This window comes from Podarcis cretensis, assembly GCF_951804945.1.
Source record: "Podarcis cretensis genome assembly, chromosome: 4".
NCBI lineage: Eukaryota > Metazoa > Chordata > Lepidosauria > Squamata > Lacertidae > Podarcis > Podarcis cretensis.
In genome coordinates, this window is record NC_137173.1 from 28,139,790 (window position 1) to 28,146,400 (window position 6,611).

Below are 6,611 nucleotides of genomic sequence, written 5' to 3' on the forward strand. Positions count from 1 at the left end.
ATGTACCTGATGAAACAGGAAGCAGACAATGGTGTCTCTTTCCAGGACCTAGAAAGAGTTTTCACTATTATTTTATTTACTGTATATCTGGCAAAATAGTGCGCACATAACTCTCTCTCTCTCTCTCTCTCTCTCTCTCTCTCGTAAGCACTGATGTTTTCAAACTGCTGTCTAAAATATGTTGTAAATTCTTCATCTCCATCTGGCAACTAGGTTAAAAATAAACTCCCCCAAGGATTCAAATATTGGAGTCAATGAAAACTACACACAAACACACACATTCTGTCCGGACACAGGGAACAATGACTGCCACGCACCGTAATATAGGGGTGGGAACTTGCGTTCTGATGGATGTTGCTGGATTACAACTCCCATCTTCCCTGACCATTGGCCGTGCTCACTGGGACATATGGTAGTCAGCTGGAGCACAACATTGGAGGGCCACAGGTTCCCCATTTCTGGAAAAGTAGATTACAGACTGAGAAGATTACATTCTGAATGGCAAACTAGGCAACACATTTAACTCAGTGCAAATGGGAATGTTTGCAAAGGGAGCAGTGAGTGTCTCTTGTTCCCATTCTCAAGAAGCCCTCAGTCTCCCAGAGACCAGCAGAGACCAGCTTGGGCATCATCAGCACAGCCCTCATACAGTTTCCTTTGTATCCCAGTCCAGAAGTTTGTGACTTTGGTTTCTTGTGCATGCCTTCTGTCAACCCCTGCTTGACCATTTCAGGGAAATCACAGTTCTGCCCCACCCCAAATAGTTAAAGTAATTCCAGTTTCTTTGGTTGGTTTTAATTCCGTTTTTGTGTAGGATTGTGGGTGCAGGCTTCCTGAGCAAAATAGTTCCATTTAATTTGTCAGTTGTACCCTCTGCATGGAGAATATGATGCAAGATTGCATCAAGGTCACAGTGACACTGCAGAAATCCATCTAAACGGGACACTTGTAGGGTAAGGCCTTTGGCTCATGGCAAATCCCAAGGATGTCCAGAAACAAATCTGAGTGTCTCTGTCTCAGATTTGGGGGACTTTTCCCAGGGGTGGTGGCAGAACCCCCTGGCAGGATGGTTTTCCTTGGGCATCATGTGGCTGCAGGGCAAACCGCGTGCCCCTCCCTTTTGGCAGGGATGCAGCATCTGCTTCCTTGCATTCTTTGGCAATGTGGGATCATAGACTGGGCCCCATCAACCAGAGATGGGTGTAGGGGGGGAAACCCCACTTCTTTACAGTACAGTGGTACCTCGGGTTACAGACGCTTCAGGTTACAGACTCCACTAACCCAGAAATAGTACCTCGGGTTAAGAACTTTGCTTCAGGATGAGAACAGAAATCAGGTGGGGGCAGCGTGGCAGCAACAGAAGGCCCCATTAGCTAAAGTGGTACCTCAGGTTAAGAACAGTTTCAGGTTAAGAATGGACCTCCAGAATCAATTAAGTTCTTAACCCGAGAGCCAGTATGGTATAGTGGTTAAGAGTAGTAGACTCGTAATCTAGTGAACCGGGTTCGCTTCCCCGCTCCTCCACATGCAGCTGCTGGGTGACCTTGGGCCAGTCACACTTCTCTGAAGTCTCTCAGCCCCACTCACCTCACAGAGTGTTTGTTGTGGGGGAGGAAGGGAAAGGAGAATGTTAGCTGCTTTGAGACTCCTTCGGGTAGTGATAAAGTGGGATATCAAATCCAAACTCTTCTTCTACCACTTTATATTTTACACATCAGGAGTCTGCTTCGCCAATGTGTTCCCTTTGGAGACTACGCTGCCAATGCAGCAGCCAGCAGGACTGACCCCTGCCCAAGGGCAATGGGTGATGGACAGGTGGGCATGGTTTGTGGGAAATGGGTTTTGTGGGCCAAAGTGGATCCCCTTGTGGGCCAGAGGTTTTCCCGCTCAAGGATGCTTGGTTTTGGCAAATTACTGAAAGAGCCATGGTTGTGCAGTGCATATGTTCATTCCCCCATCTTCCTTTATTTCCTATGATTAAACAAGTTTTGGAGGTTTTTTGATGCACTTCAAAAATCTTTAAACCCCTTTGATGGCCAGAGATCACAGCAGAACAAAAATAATGTGAGTATTGCAGGCAACAATGGCTCAAGTGATCCACAGAGCTCTCATTCGTACTGTTTATACAGCGCATTTCCAAGTGATCTAAGTGTTTCATGTATTTTATCCGAGTAAACTTTACAATAGACCCTGTGAGGGAGGCTGGGGTTGTTGCCCTCATGTTGCACAGAGAGGGACTGAGGCTGAGGGGATAGTGACTTGTGCATGGCAGCCTGGCGAATTTGTGGCGTTTGAGGTGAGATCTGAATTGAGGATTTCCTGTCTGTTTCACACTGTTAGCTGCTCTGCTGCACTAGCTCTTAATGAAGATAAATGGGTAAATCTTAATAGAGAGCATGTCTGGACTCTTTTTGGAATGTGCTTTTCTTGTCATTCTTCACACACCGAAATACCTCGTTAGTAAGGATCTCATTATGTGTTTTTTTTCCTTTTTCCTTTTTTTCTCTCGTTTGGTGTCATTAGGTTAGAGCACAGTTAGAAAATATTTATGGAATTTATGAGCACCCCTTCAGTGAACATGCTGTGCTAATGTGGCGTGGAAGCACTAGGCAAATAATAACTGTACTGAACAGTGTTACTAATAGCACTTGGATAGAACAGCTGTCGATACCTGCATGACTGGTTAAGTTTCTGAAGATTATATTAGAGTGGCGATGAGACCGCACCAAAAGATATGAGATGTCACTGCCCCCTAGTGGCCATGGCTCTAAGTGTCTTTTCTTTAAATGTCTATAAATGGTCATTGCACCAAGGGCACAAAGGAAAAAGACAGATGTTCACGCAATTAGCCCCTGGATTCAGAAAATGGTGACAAGTAATTATATAGGAAGCTGAGCATGCTGGGAAACTGAAAGGAAGTGTTCAAAGCAGTACTGAGTAAAAAATAAATCCACAAGGGCAATTCTGCTGTGTTAGATTGTTGTAAATTCCTAAAATGACAGACATCATCAGATGGCAAGTAACCATTTCATTTTATTTTATTTAAAACATTTACCGTATTTTTCCATGTATAACACCCCCCCATGTATAAGACGCCCCCTATTTTTGGGAACTCAAAATTAAGAAAATGGGGGAAGATTGCCCCCGTGTATAAGACTAACCCCCCCTTTTAACATTATTTTTAGTAAAAACAACAACACCTAGTCTTATACATAAAGTACAGTATATAATAATTTAATAATAATAATAATGGACCCCGCCCATCTGACTAGATTGTCCCAGCAACTCGGGACAGCTTCCAACATATACAGAAACACAGCAACAACACAACAAAACATTGCACATTAAAAGTGTTTCAATACAGGGCTGCCTTCAGATGTCCAAGGAAGGTTGTATAATTATTTATCTCTATGACATCTGGCAGGGGACGCGGGTGGCGCTGTGCGTAAAACCTCAGTGCCTAGGGCTTGCCGATCGCATGGTCGGCAGTTCGAATCCCTGCGGCAGGGTGAGCTCCCATCTTTCGGTCCCAGCTCCTGCCCACCTAGCAGTTCGAAAGCACCCGTAAGTGCAAGTAGATAAATAGGTACCGCTTTATAGCGGGAAGGTAAATGGCGTTTCCGTGTGCTGCGCTGGTACTGGCTCGCCAGAGCAGCTTCGTCGCGCTGGCCACGTGACCCAGAAGTGTCTCCGGACAGCGCTGGCCCCCGACCTCTTAAGTGAGATGGGCGCACAACCCTAGAGTCGGACACGACTGGCCCGTATGGGCAGGGGTACCTTTACCTTTACTTTTTATGACATCTGGCAGGAGCGTGTTCCACAGGACGGGTGCCACTACCGAGAAGGCTCTCTGGCTAGTTCTCCATTAACCTCACTTCTTGCAATAAGGGAACCACCAAAAGGCCCTCGTAACTGGACCTCAGTGTCCAGGCTGAATAATGGGGGTGAAGACGCTCCCGTACAACAGTCCAGCTGAAGCAATCAACCGAAAAGGTTAAGTCAAATAAAAACAGCAGATAAAAGAGGGAGAAAAATGCAGCACTATGTTAAAGAGTCTGGAGAATTTAGAAGGTGCGTAAGGGCACACTGGTGTTGATGCCTCACAAGCCTGTCTGGGAAGACCTTTCTGCAATCAGGGCGACACCACTGCAAAGGTCTGCTCCCTGGTTACCAACTTCTTAACCTGTGACACCGGATCCCCCAAAGGAGTGGCTCTAAAATAGCTTTCAAAGGCTGAGCAGGTTCTGAAGGAGCATGGCAATCCTTCATGTATTACATGTCTACAGCACCTTCCTCCAAGAGCTTAAGATCACAAACTCACACACTTCATCCTTACAACCAATGGGCACTGGTCCGTTAAGGTAAATGGGTCACTGCCCCACTAAACTCAATCTTGAGAGCCAGTGTGGTGTAGTGGTTAAGAGAGGTAGTATCATAATCTGGGGAACCGGGTTCGCGTCTCCGCTCCTCCACATGCAGGGTGACCTTGGGCTAGTCTTTAAAGACTCTCAGCCCCACTCACCTCACAGAGCGTTTGTTGTGGGGGAGGAAGGGAAAGGAGAATGTTAGCTGCTTTGAGACTCCTTCGGGTAGTGATAAAGCAGGATATCAAATCCAAATCTTCTTCTTCTTCTTGATTCCTCCCAAGTTCACATACCTTCTTGCTTTACAGCTAGTCCAAAGGGTCCCCTGGCTGCCTGTTTGCTCCTGAGTCTCGGTTTTGCCCTTGTAGAACTTGGCAGGGAGGAGGATGGGGACAAAAGTAGACTCAGCCCGCTCCATCTGCCTTTGTCTCTGGCTTCACCTGCTGTCAGCCTCCCTGCCATCGTATGAACCAGTCCCAGCATCCACCGCTGCTCACAGCAACCATGTCAGATATGTTAGACAGAGCGGCGACTGCCCCAAGGCCAGCTGGATGCTTCATGGCTAAGCATGAATTTGAGCTTGCATCTCTCTGTTTCAGGTCTTAGGTGGGCAGAGCTCAGCAGCAGAAGGCATACTTTGAAAGCAGAAGGTCGCTGGTTTGGTCCTCCAGTAAATTGCACCGGGTAGCAGACGATATGAAGCTCTCTGTCTGAGACTCTGGGGAGCTGCTGTTAGTCCGAGTAGACATTGCTGGGCAAGATGGATCAAAGATCTGACTTGGCAGAAGGTAGTTTCATAACTTCATCAAAAATGCTGCAAGCATCACTTCCCTCGCTAGAAAATTGCGGGAGCTACACAGAAAATGCAAGTGGAAAAAAATGTTAATGTCTGAGCATGCATAATGTGAGATTGTTGCAGATGCTGTAGATCTAAATTGTGATCTAAGCAAGTCCTATGAAAGAGCCTAGAGACTTCTAACTATGAATAATTTGGCAGGAATATGCACTGATATATATAACAACCGAAGCTACCAGTTCACAGTTAATTGCTTGCTACTTGTACATAATGTCAAAGTAATATAAAATGTAAGAGACACCAAGATGTTTACATGAATTTCTTATGCTTTTTCACTTTCTTAGATAATGTGACGTGCTATTCTAAAAGCTGAAATGTCAAACATGGTTTTTCCTGGGTGATAACAATAGACATGCAAATATCTTCGACAAGTTCCGTAAGAAGGCAACCTACCCAGACTTCCTGCAGAGATGCTGGCATGGAGTAAGAAAGCCTTGAAGCGCAAAGTGTAATAATGTTATTGTCGCTGTGACCTAAAAGGAACAGTTGATGTTAAGTATTCACATTAATTTTTGTACATTAGCTAGGTCTTCTCAAAAACAATTCACATTGTTTAATGTTACTAAAGCCATTTGATCAAATCGATCTCAATATACTTTCTGGAATATGCAAACTTAAGCAAAAGTCATACTGAGGCATCAGTTTTCTTACTGTTATACATGACATGGCAAGTGGTAGCAGCAGAGAGCTCCTTTTCAATGTGCCTGCCTGCCAGTAATATATCCTTCCAGAATACTCCATTTCTTTCCTCTCTCCAATGTTTGTTTTTGTTTTTAACCCTGACAAACACTCAACGTTCTTTGGTCACTGAGAACACTTAGTTCTTACTGATCTATTCTGGCTGGAGGCGTGGCACCAATAGGTTTTTATTTTATTCCTATGTAGACCAAAAATGGCTCCTCCATCTTGGGAACTGCCATGCCAGATATGGCAGCAACATCTCAAGAAGTATCCAAATGCAGAGAGAACAGACAGACTGACAGACAATCCACTTTGCAAAATATATACAGTAGCAGCAGATACAATACAACATGTTGTCAAACCAACGCTGAATTTCACAGCTGTAGAAAAAAACATGAGTTAATCCCAGGCAGATGTCATCTGGTATCTGCCTAATTCATTGCTTTTGCTTGAGATTGACTCGAATGTAAACACACAAATTTAAATCAGACTTTTCAAAGGTCAGATGTTTTGGAGCCTGGGGCTTGGATATGGCTTGTTAAAGAAGTGAGCCATCTGTGAAATTCTGCTCTGTATTCTCCTTCCAGTTAAAACACACACGCACAACACACACGGATGGGTACGTTCTATGTCCCCAGCAATCCTTTCAGCAAATTGTCCATTCACATTAATGGGGATATTTCTATGTGTCCAACTGGTGTTGGGAAACT

The 6,611-nt window shown here is 44.9% G+C and overlaps 1 long non-coding RNA gene across 1 annotated transcript; it reads left to right on the plus strand.

The window, feature by feature from the left end:
- The first annotated feature begins 4,710 nt into the window (after positions 1–4,710).
- On the plus strand, positions 4,711–5,801 carry LOC307215350. Its single transcript, XR_013838473.1, has 2 exons — positions 4,711–5,152; positions 5,505–5,801. It is a non-coding gene; the product is annotated as an uncharacterized lncRNA (long non-coding RNA).
- Positions 5,802–6,611: the final 810 nt, after the last annotated feature.